This window comes from Lontra canadensis, unplaced genomic scaffold (genome assembly GCF_010015895.1).
Source record: "Lontra canadensis isolate GAN:19392208 unplaced genomic scaffold, GSC_riverotter_1.0 scaffold129, whole genome shotgun sequence".
In the NCBI taxonomy this organism is placed as follows: Eukaryota; Metazoa; Chordata; class Mammalia; order Carnivora; family Mustelidae; genus Lontra; species Lontra canadensis.
Genome location: NW_022631123.1, coordinates 718,075 through 740,134, shown reverse-complemented (window position 1 = coordinate 740,134; position 22,060 = coordinate 718,075). Strand labels below are relative to the sequence as shown.

General features: G+C 33.7%; 1 protein-coding gene across 3 annotated transcripts in view; it reads left to right on the top strand.

The window, feature by feature from the left end:
* The window catches only part of SPATA16 (spermatogenesis associated 16), a 221,512-nt gene that overhangs the window by 88,933 nt on the left and 110,519 nt on the right, over positions 1-22,060 (top strand). The gene's annotated exons all lie outside the window — the stretch shown is intronic.

Genomic DNA, 22,060 nt, shown 5'->3' with positions numbered 1-22,060 from the left:
GTACTGTATACAGAAAACCTGAAAGACTCCACCAAAAATCTGCTAGAACTAATAAATAAATTCAGTTGTCACAGAATACAAAATCAGCATGCAGAAATCTGTTGCATTTCTATTCACCAATAACGAAGCAGCAGACAGAGAAATGAAAAAAAAATCTATTTATAATTGCACCAAAAATAGTAAGATACCTAGGAATAAACCGAACCAAAGAGGTAAAAGACTTCTACTCTGAAAACTATAAAACACTGATGAAAGAAATTGAAGACGACCCAAAGAAATAGAAAGACATTCTTTGCTCGTGGATTAGAAGAACAAATAGTGTTAAAATGTCTATACTACCCAAAGCAATCTACACATTTAATGCAATATTTATCAAAATATCAACAGATTGAACTAGAACTAGAACTTCACAGAACTAGATCAAACAATCCTAAGGTTTGTATGAAACCACAAAAGACCCCAAATACCCAACACAAACTTGGAAGGAAGGAAAAAAAAAAAAGCAAAGCTACAGGCATCACAATTCTGGACTTCAAACTGTTACAATATAATATAATATGTATTATATTGATATAGTAATATATCAAATTATATTACTATTCAAATTATATTCAAAGCTATAGTGATCAAAACACTGGTACTTGCTCAAAAAGAGATACATAGAACAATGGAACAGAATGGAAAATGCAGACATGAACTCATAACTATCTGGTCAATTCATTTTCAACAAAGCAGGAAAGAATATGCAGTGGAAAACTGTCTCTTCAACAAATGGTGTTGGGAAAACTAGACAGCAACATGTAAAAGAATGAAACTGGACCACTTTCTTACACCATATGCAAAAATAAATCCAGAATGGATTAAAGACCTAAATATGAGACCTGAAACCATAGAAATCTTAGAGGAGAACATGGGCAGTAACCTCTTTGCAGTTGGCCATAACAACTTCTTTCTAGGTATATCTCCTGATGCAAAGGAAACAAAAGCAAAAATAAACTATTGGGACTTTGTCAAGATTAAAAAAAAAAAAAAGCAACAAAAAACAACAACAAAAAACCTTCTTCACAGCAAAGGAAACAGTAAAACTAAAAGGCGATCTGTGGAGTGGGAGAAGATATTTGCAAATGACATATCCAATAAAAGGTTAGTATCTAAAATATATAAATGACTTATAAAACTCAACACCAAAAAAATGAATAATTCATTTAAAAATGGGCAGAAGACATAAATAAATAGACATTTTTCCAAAGAAGACATCCAGATGGCCAACAGACACATGGAAAGCTGCTCAACATCACTCACCATCAGGGAAATGACAATGAGATATCACCTCACACCTGTCAGAATGGCTAAAATCAACAACCTACGAAATAACAGGTGTTGAGGATGTGGAGGAAAAGGAGCCTTCTTGTACTGATGGTGGGAATGCAAACTGGTGCAACCACCATGAAAAATAGAATGGAGCTTCCTCAAACAATTAAAAATAGAACTATCCTATGATTCAGTAATCATACTACTAGGTATTTACACAAAGAGTACAAAAATAATTCAAGGAGATACATGCACCCCAATATTTATAGCAGCATTATCTACAATAGCCAAATTGTGAAAACAGCCGAAGTGTCCATCAACTGATGAAAGGATAAAGAAGAGCTTGTATATATATATACACACACACACATATATATACATATTGTGCACAATATGTATAGGTGTATATATATGTACACAACATGTACATATATATGCACACACACACCAAGGTTGTATATACAATAGAATATTACCCATAAAAATGAATGAAATCTTGCCATTTGCAACAATGTGGATGGAGCTAAAAAGTATAATGCTGAAAGAAGTAAGTCAGTCAGAGAAAGACAAATACCACATGATTTCACTCATACGTGGAATTTAAGAAACAAGACAAACAAAGGGGAAAAAGAGAGAGGCAAACCATCAATTTGTTCTCAGAGGTGTTCCCAGGGTTATCAGACGAGAGTTGAATGGAGGGATGGGTTAAATAGGGATGGGGATTAAGGGGTGCGCTTTTGTGATAAGCACCAGGTGTTATAAGGATGTGTTCAATCACTGTACTGTACACTTGAAATTGATACCATGTTGTATAACTGGAATTTAAATAAAAACTTTTTTAAAAAAGCTTTACAGATATTCAATTTTAAATGAATATATTCATAGTAGAAGAAAAAAATTTTGCAAATTTCTTGCAGATTTCATGAAATGAGATATTTTAAATATAGCACTTTCTTCTTTACCACAACTGAACTTTCAAAATTTGGCCAAGAGTGACATCAGCAAGATAGCAGAATTGAAGTTTCCCAGTTTATATCCCCTTTCAACAACAATAATTTATCAGCCATCCACAGAGAGAAGTGCCTTTGCGGGAGCTTTGGCATCTAGGTAGGATATTGTGTACCCTGGTGGAGCACAAGACCAAGAAGGCTGTCTTGATAATCCTTTCAACAAGGTCCACAGCAAAGAGGGTGACTCATCTATAGTGGTTCCAGCTACAAACTTGGAAAATGCTCTGACCCCTGATCCTGCCCCTGGCACAACCAAGGGTCTTAGGAGAAGTCATGCCTGCCTGTGCCTCAGGTAATAGCCCCAGTGAAGTGACTTGAACCCAGCTTCAGTCCCTCTTAATCACAGTCCACAAGCAGTCCCAATCACAGTTCACAAGCAGTCCCAATCACAGTCCACAAGCAGTGAAAGACAAGACCACCCATGCCTCCAGAGCCAAAATAATAGACCTCAGTCCAGTCTATGAATTCTGTAGCAGCCCTGGGACTTATTTCTGGCCCCTGCCACCAAAACTCTACAGCCAGCCACCTGCACAAAAAGCCACTTAGTGACCCAGTAGGAGCCCTTCCAGAGACCTGGAGGAGCAAGATCTATCCACATACCTGGTAACAGGCCCTGTCTGCAGATCCACCTGCAGATCCTGAAGTGGACCCTTGTCCCTGCTTTAACTGTACCAAGCAAGGTCTTAGAGGCAGGGACCAGACATAATCCAACCCCATCTAGGTCCCTGGAAAAGGCCCACCAACTGCAGATCCCAGTATGGATACAGCAACAGCCAGGTGACCTGGCTCCAACTCATATCAACTGCAATTCCAGAGGTAGTCCCATCAGCCTGGAAAACCTATAGGAGCCAACACTGGAGCACATAAATATTGAAAGCAATGTTAACAGAACTGAAGGAAGGAATAGACAGAAATACAATAATAACAAGGGACTTTGATAGCCCTCTCTCAATAAATGGATAAATTATCCAGACAGAAAATCAATAAGGAAAAGCAGACTTGAATAATACTACAGACCAATGGACCTAACAAATATATGCAAGGGTTGTCTGGCTGTACCCCAGGTAAGGCAGAGGGGAGGGTAACTAAATTAAAAAAATCTATGTATATATATAGAATATTCCATCCAATAGTACCAGAATGCACATCCTTTTTAAGCCCATGTGGAACATTCTCCAGGATCATAAATAGAGCCACAAAGTAAGTCTTAACAGATTTTGAAAAGATTGAAATCTTGTCAGATATCTTTTCTGACCACAGTGGTATGAAACTAGAAATAATAAAAGGAGGAATATTGGAAAATTTACAAATACATGCAAATTAAACAACATACTCCTGAAAATCCAGTGGGTCAAAGAAAAAATCAAATATCTTGAGACAAACAAAAATGAAAACAACATACCAAAACTTATGGGAACCAGCAAAAGCAATTCTAAGAAGGAAGATTATAGAGATAAATGGAAATGTTAGAGAGAAAGGAAAATGTTAAATAAACAACCTAACTTTGTACCTCAAGGAACTTGAAAAAGAACAAACTAAACCTATAGTAGAAAAAAGTAAAGAATAAAGATTAGAGCAAAAATAAATGAAATGTAGACTAGAAAAACAAGAGGAAAAATCGACAAAACTAGGAATTGGTGTTTTGTAGAGATAAACAATATTAGCAAACTTTATGTAGACTAACCAAGAAAAGAAGAGAGGACTCAAATAAAATTATAAATGAAAGATAAGACACGACAGCTTATATCACAAAAATACAAAGGATTATAAAAGAATACCATGAACAATTGTATATCAAAAATTCAATAACCCAGAAGACTTGGACAAATTTATAGAAATGTATAAACTGCCAAGACAGAATTATGAAGAAACAGAAAATCTGGACAGACCCATAAGGATAGAAATTGAAGGAATAATCAAAAGCCTCCTATCCAAAAAAAAGTCCAGGACCAGATGGGTTCCTTGGTGAATTATACCAAACATTAGAAAAATTAACTCCAGTCCTCAAACTCTTCCAAAAAATAGAAGAGAATAAAATACTTCCCAACTAATTTTACAAGACCAGCGTTACACTGATATCAAAGCCAAATAAGAACACTACAAGAAACAAAAATTACATTCCAATATCCTTGATAAATATAGACCAAAAAAAAAAAATCCTCAGCAAAATACTAGTAAACCGAATTCTACAGCATATTAAAAGGATCGTGCACGATGATCAAGTGGGATATATTCCTGAGATGCAAGGATGGTTAAACATATGCAAATGAAAAAACATAATATATCACCTTAACAAAATAAGATAAAAATCATATGATTATCCAATAGATGCATAAAAAGCACTGACAAATTCAAAAGCCTGATGATTAAAAAAAAAGGAAATACCTCTCAACAAATTAGGTAAAAAAGAAATGTGATGTCAATATAATCGAGGCCATAAATGAAAAGCCCACAGCTAACATCATATTCAATGGTGAAAAGCTGAAAGCTTTTCTTCTAAGTCCAGGAACAAGACAAGAATGCTCACTCTAACCACTCATATTCAACATAGTACTGGAAGTCCTAGCCAGAACAGTTAGGTAAGAAAGATAAATGCATTCAAATGGCAAAGGAAGAAGTTAAATCGTCTCTATTTGCAGAGGGTGTGATCTTACATAAAGAAACCCTAAAGATTCTATCAAGAAACTGTTAGAACTAATAAATAAATTGGGTAAAATGTAGAAAACAAAATCATACAAGAATCATTTGCATCTTTATATGGTAACAATGAATTATCTGAAAAAGACATTAAGAAAATAATCCTATTCATAATATCATCAAATATAATAAAATTCTACTTAGGAATAAATTTAATCAAGAAGTTGAATAACCTGTACACTAAAAACTGTAAGATATTAATGAAAGATAAAAGACACAAATAAATGAAAAGATACCTTGTATTCATGAATTGGAAGAATTAATATTGTTAAAATATTCATAGAGCCCAAAACAATCTATAGGTTTAGTGCAATCACTATGAAAATTCCAATGACATTTTTCACAGAAGTAGGAAAAGCAATCCTAAAAGTCATATGGAACCACAGAAAAGCCAACTAGCCAGATAAATCTTGAGAAAGAACAAAACTGGAGGCATTTCATTTTCTGATTTCAAACTATATTACAAAGCTAACAAAGAAATCAAACTAGATGATATTGGCATATAAACAGACACATAGATCAATAGAACAAAACAGACAGCCTAGAAATGAACTCACACATATATGAAAAATGGATCTATGACATGGATGCCAAGAATACACAATGGGGAAAGGATAGTTCTTCAATAATTGATGCTGAGAAAACTGGATATCCACATGCAAAAGAATGAAATTAGATCCTTATACCATACAAAAATCAACTCAAAATGGATTAAAGACTTAAAATCTGAAAGCATAAAAGTCCTAAAAGAAAATGTAGTGAAAAAGTTTCTTGACATTGGTCTTGGCATTGATTTTTTGGATATGACACTAAAAGCACAAGCAACAGAAGCAAAAGTAAACAAGTGGACCTATGTTAAATTAAAAAGCTTCATGCAACAAAGGAAACAATGAACAAAAAGAAAAGGCAACCTATGGAACGGTAGAAAATATTTTCAAACTATATATTTGATAAAGGGTTAATATCCAAAATATATAAGGGACTCTTACAACTCAAAAGCAAATAAATAAATAAATAAAATAAATAAAAAACAACAACAACAGATTAAAATATTGGCAAAAGACCAGATACTTGTTTTTCCAAAGAAGACATACAATGGCCAAGAGATTCATGAGTAGGCCTCAAAATTACTAATCATCAGGGAAATGTATATCAAAACAATGAAGTATCACCTCATACCTATTTAGGATGGCTATTATCAAAAAGACAAGAGATAACAAGGGTCGCCAAGGATATGGACAAAAAAGAATGCTTGTGCACTGTTGATGCAAATGTAAACTGGTATAGCCATTTTAGAAAAAAATGTAGAGAGTCCTCAAAATTAAAGATAGAACTACCATATGATCCAGCAATCCCACTATTGATTATATAGCTAAAGGAATAAAGTCAGTATCTTGAAAGGATATCTGCATTTCTATGTTCATTAAAACATTTTTCTTGATAGTCAAGATATGGGAACAATCAAGGTTTGTTGATGGATGAATGGATAAAGAAAATGTGATGTGTATACATACATGCACTCACAGTGGAATATAATTCAGCCATAAAATGTAGGAGATTTGTTATTTGTGACAACATGAATGAACCTGGAGAACATTTTGCCAAGTGAAATAGGCCACATACAGAAAGATAAATACTGTATGATCTCACTTATATGTGAAATCCAAAAAAGTCTAACTCCATATAACCAGAGAGTAGAATGGTGATTGCCAGGGCCTGGGACGTAGGAGAAATGAAATGCTGGTCAAAGAGTACAAACTTTCAGTTATAAGATGAATAAGTTCTGGGAATCTAACATACAGCACGATGACTATAGTTAATAACAGTGTATTGTATACTTGGATTTTGCTATGAGAGTAAATCATAAGTGTTTTCACCCCTCCCAAAGTAACCATGTGAGGTAATAAAGCATTAGTTAACTTGATTGCAGTAATTTCACAATGTGTGCATTATCAAATCATCACATTTTACACCTTAAATATATACAATTTTTGTCAAGTAATCCTTAATAAAACTAGGAAAAATTAAAATAAAAATTGATAAGCAAAAGTAAATAAAATTTGGCCATTAAATTCAATAGTTCAGTAGCTTTAGGTAAGACAAAGCAATTTTCACAATCTTAGACGTACTTAAACAAATGGGAGCATTGCTGGTGCCAGATTCTTGATATGAAAAAATCTGTAGGCTACCAAGTATCAATGTTGATACGCTTATAGGGGAGATAATGACAGGAACACAAAAGAAAAAAGTTTGATCTAACTGAATATATATGACCCTGGGCCTCAGTTTCTTGTTTTGAGAAAATATATGGGTAACTCTTTTGAAGACGTTGCCATTCATTTCAGAAAGACATTACGGCATCAATACTCATTTTTCTCAACTCTCAGGCTTGACCTAAAAAATCTGTTTCTTCCTAGTTCTCTCCTCCAATAATCCCTTGATTAATGGTTAGTCTTTCCAATTGAATGACATTAGCGCAATCTGTATGTGTCATATAACTCATATAACTCATATAAATCTAACTCATATAAACCATGTACATTTATATGAGTTTATGAGCATGAGGAAAACAAAGGGAAATCATGACTTAAGGATACCGTGTTGGACTTTTGCAAGTTAGGCACTTTGACTTTTCAAGAAGTTAGGCATGGAGATGAACCATGAGAATTGTGGACTCTGAGAAACAAACTGAGGGTTTTGGAGGGGAGGGGAGTGGGGGGTCTGGGTGAGCCTGGTGGTGAGTATTAAGGAGGGCACATACTGTATGGAGCACTGAGTGTGGTGCATAAACAATGAATCTTGGAACACTAAAAAAAAAAATTAAAATAAAATAAAAATAAATAAATAAATAAATAAATAAAAATCTTATATGAATCATTAGTACCTTTATGTCTCTTGCTATTTTATCCCCGCAAAAAATATATTTACCTGTAAAAAAAGCTCTTCTACTGAAGATAGTATGAAACATAACTCTAAAAGAATATAAAACATTCCAATTTGTGTGGAAGGGCAAAGTGTTTACTATCCCACACTGCAGAGAACAACCAGAATAACTTTCTGCAGTGCAAAATTTGACCGCATAAGAAATAGTTCTCAAGAAGGAATGAAAACAAGTATTTATTGAACATCTACCATGTAGCAGGTATGATTAGGTACTTCATATGCTCTCTCGGTTAATTCTTCCAAAAACTTCCTAAGTTTTCCTTACTACCATTTTATAGACAAAGAAACTACCTCCCAACAAACTTACGACAATATGGTAATTTTTCTTTCTCCTAAAAATTTTGGTTGTCATTTCATTTCATCTTGAAAATAATGAAAATCATAGTCTTTTTTAAATCTGGAGGGATCCCCATACAGATTGAGATAGCAGTTGGATGTAGTGGTCATTGTCCCTGAAGTCATAAAATATAGGTTCACCTATCACTTGTCTGATTGGATTGAAAAAGCCTTCTTTCCGCATATGTGATTTAGCAAGTCTACTGTATAATATTGATGCAACACAGCTTTTAAATCCCAAGACTCTAACATACATTATCACCACTTTTTTCTCTTCTTTTTACCTGAAGCCCTGCCTCTTCATTGTGATTATCACATGAATTAATAAAACTGTCTTGAAAGATAAACACATAAGCCTATTTGTGTTAAAAAAATTAAATGAGGAAAAAAAGATAATGAAGTTTAAAGCTAATAAATTCAAGAAAATAATTAAATATGGTCATATATTTTATCCAAGGAATATAAATGTGTAAGTTCCTAAGAGTCATTATTTGCTTATCTTAATAAAAACACAAGAAACAAACTCTGATAGCTCAGACATCTTATTTGAAGTTTCTTTTCTGAAGGAGAAGCAGGAAAGAAACAGGAGAAGCAGAAAGAGAAGAGCAAGAAAGGGGGAGAGAAAGGGTAAAAGAGAGAAGAAGGAAAAGGAAAAAAATAGAGAAGGAAGAAAGAGAAGGAGAAGAAAGAGAGGGAGCAGGACACCAAGAGGAGGAAAGCAAAAGGGGAGGGAGAGGAAGAGGAAGGGGAGGCAGAGGAAGGAAAAGAAGAAAGGGAAAGGGTAGAGGAGATAGCAATGACTATGTCTGATCAGAGAGGAAAATTTAAGACAAAGTAAAGGCAGAACAAAACAGATTGATCCTCTCTTGAGTTTTCAATGTAGGTTCTTTTTTAAATTTAATTTAATTTTTGTTATTTTATTTTGTTTTCTTATTGTGTTGTGTTAGTCACCATATAGTAATAGGTTCTGAAGCTGGATCAGAACCTTGAGTTGCTTGTCCAAGTTTCAAAAGATATAATAAAAGGATTTTATTCTATTCATAGTAAATATATTCTCAACCCTTTATGCTTATTTTTTTTATTATAACAGAGCTGCAATAGATTAATTGCAATAATCCTGCCTCCAGCGTTCCTGTATTACCTCCATTACACTTTACCATTCCTCCCATGGATCTTAACCCAGACAGGTCATCATCTACCCTTATATTCAAGTTGACTGCATTTTAATTTATAATCATCTTTCTTGATGTTTTATGTCTCATCTTAGCTTCCACTTCTTTTCTTCTAATAATTTAGCCTACTCTTAACTCTGGAGTCAGTATCCATTTGGCTTTTATCTTTCTTTTCTATTTACTCATTGATATAGAAACGGTTCATAAATGAGGAAGCAGTATATTAATATAATGGAGCAGTATTCTTATGCAACAATACATCTGCCTGTCAGGACCTCTCTTTAGATTTTGAATCTACTGGTTATTGCTGGTTGTTACCCTACTTTTGACTTCCACAAGGTTCTTGGAGAACAGACCAAGGTACTAATGCAAAACTCCCATGCGAGTACTGCCTCAGGAAATGTCATTCAGTTAGGTCCTTGAAAATGGCAAAAAGCCTGCATTCCTTCTGGTTGGATTTATTCCTATGTTATTTTAAGATGATTTTTTTGTATTTGTTTCCCATTTCTAATAAACCAGCTCTAAAATCTAATCTGAAGGAATGAATAAGTCATTTAGCATTTCTGCAACTTCTTTCTCTGTAAGTTCTCCCTGAGATATTAAAAGCAGCCATGTACTTAAAATTTTGAAATGTTCTAAAGCATGTAATTGGTGTGGACTGGGGTAAGTTTGATTAATGAGAGCAGAAGAAATATGTTTGTTTCTACTTCCTGCAAGGTCAATTGATTTTTTTTTAATAATTCTAGATTTTCAAGGATTAATTCTGAAATTTTACAAGTAGAGAATTCACAAACTTATTTTCATGTGTACCTTTGCTCTCTTTAATACAATGGGTGATCAGTCCATCTAATGGTTATCAACAAAGTGAAAACCATTTTGATGATCCCCATTTGATGACATTGGGACATAATTGTTTTTAGCCTCCTAGTTTATTGCCTCTACATGCAAAAATTCCAGATAAGTAGTTAGAAAATGAAGTAAGTCAAGGGGTGCCTAGGTGGCTTAGTCAGTTAAGCATCTGACTCTTGATATCAGCTCACATCATGATTGCAGTGTTCCGAGATAAAGACCCCACAACGGGCTCTGCACAGGGAGTCTGCTTGAGGATCTCTCTCCCTCTCCCTTTGCCTCTCCCCTGTCTCTAAAATAAAAAAAAAAAATCTTAAAAAATATATATATATAAAGAAAGAAAAGAGAAGAGAAAAAGAAAAGAAAAAAAAAGAAAAGAAAAATAAGTCAAGACCAGAGCTAAAATTGAGGAAGTCTAAGAAAACAGAAAGAACCGATGAATACTCTTATGTCCAAAAATGTTAAAAATAACTAACTTCAAGGAAAACTGGAGGACTACCCACATTTCCAAATTTAATGAACACCATTTTAAGAAATTCAAGCTTACTCTTATGAATCTGCCTTACCCAGGCAAAACTGTAAAATTGATATTTGTGTCTTATTCTTGAAGCAACTGTCCTTGATGTTTTCCCACCATTTCAGTCCTAAAGATCTTCTCTGGTATATTTGGCCTGGAGAAGTCACTACATAAAAGGCCACAAGTAACAGGAGACAAACTTGGTGCAGACCAGTTTTTACTGGAGCAGGTAAAAAACATGTCCTAGATGCCAACCCCTTATCATTTTATAGCTCTTGCCAGCCTGTATTTGATATTTTAAATTTTCTCTTTGCTTCTTTTCCAGGTAGAAATCCCTTCTTGAGTGTGCCTGACTAGCTCTGACTCTATTACCTTAGGAGAGCTGACTACCTTATAAATATATGTACCAGTCTGGTATCCATTTTACTTTTCATAGTTCAGGAACATGTATTTCATGGATGTGGACATTTTATATCACTGACAACATTGTGTTAGCCTCAAATAGCATTTTGCAAATCCTGGAGTTATACTATTACTGCTATATTTACCTAAACCCTCCCTCATTTCCTCATCTGTTGCTATGGCAAATATTCCTTCTGTTTATCCTCTCTTGGCCCTGTGACCTTTCCTTATTTTTCATAGAAGTCTGAAGAGCAACCATATGTTAAGTGATAACACCTTTAGTTTGAGAGAAATGTCTCTTTGATGGCACTGCCTATACCTTTGCTCAAAGGTTATAGCTGTCACATGTAATTCTTAAGAATCTTCCTCACTGGGGGCTCCTGGATGGCTCAGTCAGTTAGGCATCTGCTTTCGGCTCGGGTCATGATCCCAGGGTCCTCAGATCAAGCCTTGCATCGGGCTCCCTACTCACTGGGGAGTCTGCTTCTCCCTCTGCCAGCCACTCTGCCTACTCATGCTCTCTCTCTCTCTCTCTCTGTGTCAAATAAATAAATAAAATCTTCACAAAAAAAACAAAAAACAAAAAACAAAGAAAGAAAGGAAGAAAAAGAATCTTCCTCACTGGAGGAAATGCAGACCACATGACTTTCGTAGGTTACCTGACACAAATAATTTTCTAATTGGATAAAAATGTTCATATGATATTATCAATTATTTTTTAAGATTTTATTTATTTGACAGAGAGAGACACAGCAAGAGAGGGAACACAAGCAGGGGGAGTGGGAAAGCAAGAGACAGGCTTCCCACTGAGCAGGGAGCGTGATGAAGGGCTCGATCCCAGGACCCTGGGATCATGACCTAAGCCAAAGGCAGATGCTTAACAACTGAGCCCCCCAGATGCCATGATATTATCAATTATTAAGCTTTTGTTAGCAAATACAACTTTTACACAAGACAGTTAACTTACACAAGACAGTTAATTTCACAAAAATAGTATTTGCTATTTTTGTGGTGTTTTACAAAAGATCAATAGATGAAAGAAATCTAATATATAACTTCACTATGTAATTAATTATAATCTTTTCATTTTTTAGACTTTTGTTTCCTGTAAGACTTTCTTATAGAACCTTGGTTTTTGTGGAAAGAAAAAAATGTGAGAATAACATTGAGACATCAAATGTATGTACCCCAAAAAAGGAGACAGAGATATTTTGGTCTTAAAAAACAGGGTAAAATGGTGGCATGATATAGTGCAAATTATTAAACAAGTATCTCCCATGTGCCTCTTCTTCATTCTTATAGGTAGAACCTTCATTCAAATTTTGACTATTTGTTTATACAGTAGTCCTCAAACTGGCCTTATGAACCATTCTATTTTTAAATGTTATTGAGGATCCAAAAAGAGCTTTTGATTTATTTGGGTTATATATATCTATATTAAAAACTAAAATACAGAAATTTAAAAATTTTTGGTTATTCATTTACAAATATTAAACCCATAACATGTTAACATAAAATATATATATTATTAAAAATAGCTATATTTTTAAAAATACATAGAGAATATCCTTGTTTTATATGTTGCAAATCTATTTAATGTATGGTATCATAAAATGAAACTGAGTTCTCATACCTGATTCTGTATTCAATCTGTTGCCATGTGTTTGCACTGTATGAAGAAAATCCAATCTGACACAGATGCATAATTAGAAAAGGAAAGGGAATGTTAACAGACTTTTCAGATAATACTGAATATTCTTCTTTGATACTACCCCAAGACTTGACAAGTGAAAGTTTCTGAAAGATTAATTATAATGTGGATTCTGGAACCATTATCAATCAACTTAAACTCTTGTTACATTGAAAGCCATTGGTTTTTCTTATACTTTGAATGGATTGTTATGATTTAGTAATATCATACTTTGGTTATTTGGAAAATATTACATTATTTACAAATTTCTATTATGCAATAGTAAATTTTTTAAATTGTACGTGTTAGTATCACCAATCTCGTCAGAAGGTCGTTAAGCATTGGGTGGCTGTCAAGCTCATAGTGACAGATATGTTTTCCAAAATTCTAATTTTTGCTTGAAAGCTCAAACTTCTAACACTGGCAATAAATGTTGTCAGTTGTGTTTCTTTAAGTGACAGGCACACTTATTTCATTTTCAAAAAAAGTCTGCCAAACTCGAAGTCTGATAATCCATTTGTTAGTTGTTCTTCCATGTAAAACATGGTGTTCCACAAACAACAGCTAAGTCAGCTCACAGATGCACAAATTCTTTTCATCAGGACAGTCAGCATACTTTGAGAGAGAAGTGCTTTATGCATGTATCCTGCCTCATCATGCCAAATATTAAAAAGACATGCACTCAAGTGTTGAGATTTATCATTTGGGGGTGGGGGGGACAAGTATATACAATGGTAGAGAATACACTCAATGAATACTAGAACAGTTTGATAACAATGACTTGATTTCTGAAGTTTTGCCCGCTATGGCTTTTGCAACATTAATACAAATGTCAACATAGTGCTAAAGGAAAATAATATCTAAATATTATTATGAAAATAATGATGATGATGATGATGATGATGATGATGTCAGGGCCCCAAAAGGGCCAAAGAATCCTTGGGAATTTACAGGCCTCATTTTGAGAATCACTGCGTTAGTTCATAGCACACTTTTTCCCAGCTTTTGTATCTTTCTTCAGAATAGTTGCAGTGATTGTCTTCTTAAAACATGTTTTCATCATGTGCTTGTTTAGTAATCTGTGAAGCATTGTTAATTTCTTCCATAAAATTAAAAATCCTTTAACTAATGAACAAATCCTTAATGGGCTTCTGCCTTTCTCCATAGTCAATTTATTACTTTAGTCAAGCAAATTTACATGGCAGTTTTTGATATCCTCTATCACCCAGTCATTTGGGGGGACACTCCTCCAATTTGAATTTTCTGCCTTTTTTCCCTAAATGTAACCATTTTAACATGCAGCTCAAAACTCATTTCTTCCTGACTTCTTTCTAAGTTTTACATTTTCCTGTCATTGAAGACCCTTTGCCCCAAGGCTTTTGTTTTTCTACCTTTTTTGGTATACATCCCCCAATTAACTGTTTCAAGTTCAACTCATTTATTGTTGGTTATATGAGTATCTATATAATTTTTCACAATTGGGCTTAAACTTTCATTTTGGGCTTAGTTCCTTGGTATCTAACATAACTTTTTTAAACAAAAGGAGCATGATACATGCTGTTGCCATTATATTCACAGAAAAGGCAGTACTTTTAAAAATATCTGGAAAATTTATCCTTTCCAAAGTAATATGCTATGACACTTTATTTGGTACAAGTCACAACAGAATGCAACTCTACACTTTGAGTCAAAGAGAATAGGTTATAAAAAGTGGAGATTTGTCAATAAAGAAAGAAGTAATAAACACATTAGAAAATCCCTTTGTATTTCAAAGAGAAACCATTAGTAATTAGTAGATGTCCTTAATTGGAGTCACTTTCAATAATGGTAATTTGGCCTTTAACTAAACATTGAATCCAACATTGGGAGCTTTTCCCATAATCAAAGTCCATATCCAATTCAAATTTTGGCTTTAATCTAAGGATTTAGGCAGAATGGACACTTTATACATAAATACAGTGCCCATTGTGGTATGATCTCACTGATTTTCTTAATTCATCAAAGGGAAATCATCAGCAATTGTCAAAAGTCCAATTATTTCATAAAGTGTTGCAGTAATATTTCTCCTTTGATGTGGGAGCTACAGGGGGCTTTATAATAGGTAAAATATTGTTATCTGGATGTCATTTATTAGTCTTCAGACCAAGAAATCATGATGTTAGTATGAGCAACATTAATATTTGATAAAATGCAAATGGCTTTGATTCTGCTATCAAAAAATCCCTCTTAATTATCAAATTCTAAAAGAAATACACACCCCATTTCATTATCCAGTGAAACTACAGAAGCCACTATAATTTATTTAAGTTCATTTTAAGGATCCTTACGTAATTGCCAGTTGAAGACAGCATTAAAAAAATAATAATAAAATGCAGGCAGACATCTATTTCCATACAATAGGGCTACTCAAAATCTTAGTTTAAGTATGTAGTTACCCTTCAGGCTCTTTTCTTTAGAACATGTTCAATGTGTGAAACATGGTTTATACTCAATAATTGTTGCTGAATGAATCATAAGTAATTTCTGATAGGTTAGAACAGAGGAGAATTTATTAATTGTACTTTTCAAAGTAATCATTCTAAAATGCATCCCACCCCAGCTACACAGAGAATAGAAAAATACATGTGATATTTGTCATGCTGTTCTTAACCCACCAACACCACTGCTCCACCCTCCTCCCCCTCAATACTACATAGACAGATGAATAGAGCCTTACATCTACATCTTTGTCTCTGAATCTTGATAGCTTTTCTACAAAAAAGTTGATAGCCAGTATTTGGTTTACAGACCTTAAAGAAAAGATAATAGGGCCAACACTGTATTATTTTTTTAAGAGAAAATGTCAAGAACAAAAAATGAAAATGTCAAAAGATAGGTTGATGTACTGTATTACTCAAAGACAGTTTTGTTGGGAGAGCTGACCAAGTGATTTACTAACAGCCTTTACTAGATAGTCTTTTTGGATTACAATGTAGATGAAAAATAAATGGGAAACCATTTCATGCTTACTCTATCCAAGCATTTGACAGGTGGAGAAAAAAAAAAAAAAGCAAGACACAATTAGAGTCTACAAAAATGTGGAGTTTTTTCTTCGGGTGTAAAATTGTGAAAAATAATGCTGTATTGAAATTTTTCTCCAAAGGGCCTACTTATCTGTCTTGATCTTTATATCCTTTAAGTACATAAACTGCCTTTCATTACTGATCACATCTGCATACAGGTAGGAGTGTAAATCTGATGTCCAACTGGGATATAAGTGCAAAAGGCAATAGAGAGGGCCCTTGGTATGTTCAGTTCATAATAGATGTAGATCTCATTGGTGGATCTTAGATAAGATTAGGTTCTCTTGTGTCTCCTGAGGAAAATTTGTTCAGTCACTCAGTAACATTTTAATCCATAAATGTTCATTGAGTGTCCATTATGTGTCAGAAATTTTCTAAGTGTGTATATATAAAGATAAATAATATTGGTGAGCATTACTTTCCATTATAGAGAGGTCTTCAATGAATACAGAGTTAAAACATAAAAGGAATGTAAAGAAAAATAAATGTTCCCCTTGCTCAAAAAGACATATTGTTGCACATTTGTAAAGATCTACTAGGATGTCATACTTATTTTTGATGATTATTTGTTGCATGTTAACCAGTGATATTTATGTTGAAGAATATGGAAGGCTAAAAGCCTTAGGAGGCCTCCTTTTAAATGTTCCTATTTCTTGATATTAAAGACCTATCAAATTTATTATTTGCATCCTTCCTCTTCATTCTATTTTTCTAAATGAGGAAATCTCATACTTAAACATAGATCCTCATCATTCTTTAATGTATGTTTATTATTAATCCTATAATTAATAATAGACAATATAATATTTCCCTTCTGACTATTTATTTTTCAATACTGTGACAATATTGCAAAATTTTCAAACATTTATCCCACTGACTTTTGATTACGTCAAGAAATAAAGTGTTGCTCATTTGAGTAATTTAATATTTTCCACATATAATTAGTGGTAATTGGAGCTGCAAAACATCAGGGATAATGTTTGAGTTAGTCCTGTTTGTCTTCTCTAAGCTTGTTTTCTGTTGTGCATGTACATGCTGGGATTTCAAGAAATAATTTAAGAATGATTTCTTGTTGTTTTCCTAAAGAGTTAGATTTTACTTTCATGCTTTTGCAGAAAATACGTTGCTACTCTTTTTTTTTTTTTTTTTTCGGCAGAGCTAAGTGCTTTTCTACTATAATTTTCTTATTTCAAAAACCAATGCCTTTAATTCTGATTTTATGCTCTAATCTTCATAAAGTAGTTCATTTCTCCCACATACTGTTAAACTGGGTCATTCTATTGTCCTAACTTGCTTGTCAATGTGAAATATTTAAAATGAAGTCATGGACTTCTCAATTCTTCTAAATAAATTATGGACTGTTATACTTTATTTTTGTTTTTCATTATTTTTTTTTAAATTTAAAAATTTTTTTGTAAAATGCTGTTTCTTCATTTTTTTTAAATTCAAATTCAATTAATCAGCATGTGGTACATCATTACTTTTTGATGTATCTTCTGTAGTGAACCAAGTGACCAAATAAGACCTAATCACTAAGATTTCACTGAATCCTTACATAGTGACAATACAATTGCATACATGCTCTTTATAGTCCCATTCCATCTACTCTGGAACTTAGGTTACTAGGTTGAGATTTGGTTTTAAGATAACAGCCATGTTGAAAGAAGCTCTAAGAAGCAACCATATAGATCTCTTACAGTAAATCTGTTACTGAGGCCACAGATTGTTACATTATAGGGTAATCTTGAATAAAGTGATCTTTCTGATTAAACTATAAAATATTTGAATTGAGCAAATGGCTTATTTAAAACAAACTATACATCCCTCTTTCCATTAGCCACCAGCAAACCAAGAAAAAAAAAAAAAGAACAAGATATAGTCCCAATCAAACTTGTAAGATCTTATGTCCCAATCAAACTTGTAAGATCTTATGAAATACTTTGTATAGTGACTTCATCCAGGCTTCATCTTAGCATCTTTATTTTTAATATTGCTTTCCATTTTAAGCTTTGTTTTTGTTTTATTTTTAGTTGTGCTAAAACACATGTAACATAAAATTTGCCATCTTACACATTCTTGAAGTGTACACTACGTACATTCACCTTGCTATACAGTCTATCTCCAGCCCTGTTTTCATCTTACAAAACTAATCTTCTATTAAACAGCAACTTTGTATTTCCCTCTCACCTCAGCCCCTGGCAACCATCATTCTACTTTCTCTCTCTCTGAATTTATCTACCCTAGGTACCTCATATAAATACTTGCCTTTTTGTGATTGGCTCATTTAACTTAGCGTAATATCCTGATGGTTCACCCATGTTGGAGCATGTGTGAGAATTCCCTTTCTTCTTCAGGCTGAATAGTATTCCACTGTATGTACATACTACATCATGAATATCCACTCATCTGTCGATGGACACGGGTTGCTTCCACATTTTGGCTATTTTAAATAATATTCCTGTGAATGTGGGAGTACATCTTTGAAATCCTGCTTTCAATTATTTGGGGTATATACACAGAAGTGGAGTTGCTGGATCGTATTATAATTCTATTTTGAATTTCTTGGAGAACTACCATACTGTTTTCCATAGTAGCTGTACCATTTCATATTCTGACAAACGATGCACAAGTGTTCTAATTCTCTACATCCTCATCAACACTTAACTATTTTCTGGTTTGTTTGTTTTTAATGTTTTTTCTTTAGATTTTACTTAGTTATTTGACAGAGAGAGAGCACAAGCAGGGGGAAGGGCAGAGGCAGAGGGAGAAACAGGCTCCCCATTGAGCAGGGAGCCTGAATCAGGACTCTATCCCAGGACCCTAAGCTGAAGGCAGATGCCTGACTGACTGAGCCACCCAGGCACCCCTATTTTCTGGTTTCTTGATAGTAGCTATTCTAATGAGTGTAAGGTGGTTTGTCATTGTGGGTTTGATTTGCATTTCCTTAATGATTAGTAATGTTGAGCATCTTTTCATATGCTTATTAGCCATGTGTATATCTTTGGAGAAATGTCTATTCAAGTCTTTTGCTCATCCTTAACTTGGGTTCTTTGTTTTTTTTCATTGTTGAGTTGTAGGAACTCCTTTTATTTTCTGGAAATTAACCCCTTATAAGGTATATGATTTGCAAATATTTTCTGCCGTTCCATTTGTTGCCTTTTCACTCTTTTGATAGTGTCCTTTGATGCACAGAAGTTTTTGATTTTCTTATAGCTTAATTTATCTATTTTTTCCTTTTGTTCCCTGAGTTATTTTTACTTTAATTTAACCTCATATGTATTCTATAAGCTATTTTAAACTCTTCCTAGAACAGAATATAAATAAGTAACAATGTAGTCACTCACTCTTCAATATTAGCTATCCTGTCATTTTCCTCTGACATTTTAACTATTTGTACCTTGTTATGAGCCCTTTATTTGTTAATAGAAGGAATATAAACAAATAGTGCCTGAATATCTGAATAAAAGTTATCTATGTAGGAAGACAGTTTTCCATGGGCCTCCCACATTTTTGCATGTCTTGTGAACAAGGTACTGACTAGGCTTTGCTCTGGATTATCTTTTCAAAGGTGCTTGGGTGGTAAACAGCCATGGAAGAAAAGGCAGATCTGCTCACAGCCTTAAAGGATGGCAATAGTGTCTTCCTTTAGAGTTAAGGACAGGCATGCTTATAGCCTATTATAAAAGATTTATGTCCTCTAAGCTCAGGATTCCTCTCTTAAAATGCAATCTACTGCATGTGAAAATGTCTCCTGGTTCTCTTTGCATTGCCATCTGGGAATCGTGGCTCAAAGAATCAGTACTACAAGAGATTAGAGACTGGCTACTGCTATTGCTGTAAGAAACTGTCCTTTGTTTCTGGCTTTGGAGGTTCGTGTATTCTGTGATCATCCATGAAACCATGTTAGGCTAACTTGTAAGCTTACAACTGGGGGAAAACTCAGACCCTTCATGGTGCTTGGCAAATATTATAAGGATTTTTGTGCATATACTTGGAAGTCATTTAGCCTAATCTCCTACTCATTCAAGACTTTCTTCTGTACATCTTGACAGATGGCATTCTAAATATCACTTAAATGATTCCAGTAAAAGGAAAACTCTTCTCAAAACCTATTGCATCATTGCTCCCTCCTTGTGTGAACTGAACTATTAATAACTTCATGATACTGAGTTTTGCCTGGCTTCACCTGGTATTGCATAGAATAATTATTCTATTTTCCACATGGCAGGTCTTTGTATTTGGAAAGTACTTACTTAGTCTCCACTAATCTTATTTAACTCTCTAGACATAGCATTTTTGTTCCATATCTTCATGCACTATGTTTTCCCAACCCACTAGATACTCAAGACACACTACAGTATGGTGAGTATTCTCACAGATGCTTGGAACTATAGATGAATTCAATAGATTATATGGCTAAGGCACAATTTAGTGAAAATATCATTTATTATTTGGACAGAATGCATTTGATTGATTTAACGTAAGATTTATGGACAGTTTTTATATTTCTGTCATAGTGTTACATTGTGCTTGTGATTAGTTAAAATATTCAGACTTTTTCCATGTGGTCACTCTCAAACTATGATTGTCTTTGTAAACTGACTTCTTAAGTCTATAACATAAGATTTTTATTTTTAACCAGTCCAGATCATCTTGAATTTTCCTTCTGTCATCAGTGATATTTGTTCCTTGTTAGATAAAATTTATGCCATCTGAAAATTTTATAGACATCCTTACAATCACTTAATCTTGGTCACTAATGGAAATATTGTCCACAAAAAAGGCTAAGGACAAGGCATTAAATTCCTTCTTTCATAATAACACAGACCATACTTCATTATTATTGACCAGTTGTCTAGCTCGTTAAAATCTACTGAATGATGCCATTATCCAGCATAAATGGCATCATCTTATCCACAAGAATATCTTATTTGGTGAAATTAAAATAATCCATATTTTTGGAAATCTCTAGATCTACCATTTCTTTTTTTTTTTTTTTTTAAGATTTTATTTATTTGACAGACAGGGATCACAAGTAGGCAGAGAGGCAGGCAGAGAGAGAGAGGAGGAAGCAGGCTTCCTGCTGAGCAGAGAGCCTGATGTGAGGCTTGATCCCAGGACCCTGGGATCATGACCTGAGCTGAAGGCAGAGGCTTTAACCCACTGAGCCACCCAGGCGCCCATAGATCTACCATTTCTAAAAGAATATTTCAACACTTTACTAGAAAAAGAAAAGGAGTGGCATTCAGGAGGATGAATCAATGCTAATTTACCTTGCTACTGACCAAGCAAGGTAAAGGGACCTGGATTTAGGCATCTTTGTGTAAACAAGAAATTGCTTTTCCAATCCCTTATCTCATAAAAGCCAAAAGTTTAAGCCCCTGAAGGAGTGATAGCTAACATTATCATTCCCAAAGTCCAGGCAAAAATCCATGGCTTCTGGTGGAGAAATAGAAGCAAAACATATCCGTTTCTGGGGAAATAGATAGGAAACTCCTATCACCATTGTGACTTTTTGTTGCAGTTGGAAGTATACTATATCTTTATTGTTGTGTGGTTATAAACTTGTCAAAATGTATCAAACTATATACTTTAAAAAGGTGAATACTACTGTATGTAATTTATGCTTCACAAAACTGTCAAAAGTATATTAAAGTAAGTTAATTTTCTAAAAATTAGAGAATAAATATAAAGAGGAAAACAAAGAACATGAAATCAATATTGCCTTTAAAAACAAACTGAATTTTGAAATAACAATCATTACTATTAAAATTTAGGTCTAAAAAGATCTCCCAAGGAAACTGAATGAAACAGGTACCTATTTCGCAGTTTTAAATTTAGATCATTAAAAATCTTATTAAGTTCCCTTATAACAATTTCTAACTAACAATACATTACAAATGAGGTATGTATTATTTTTTCTACATGGCATTAAAAAGTTTGCTAACTCTAGTATCTACTCGTAATGTATATAAAAATATACTCATAATGTATATGAAAAGCAGAAATGCACAACATACTGTTTATTTTGTAAAAAAATGAGAAATTAAAAATAAGAGTTATAATAAAAA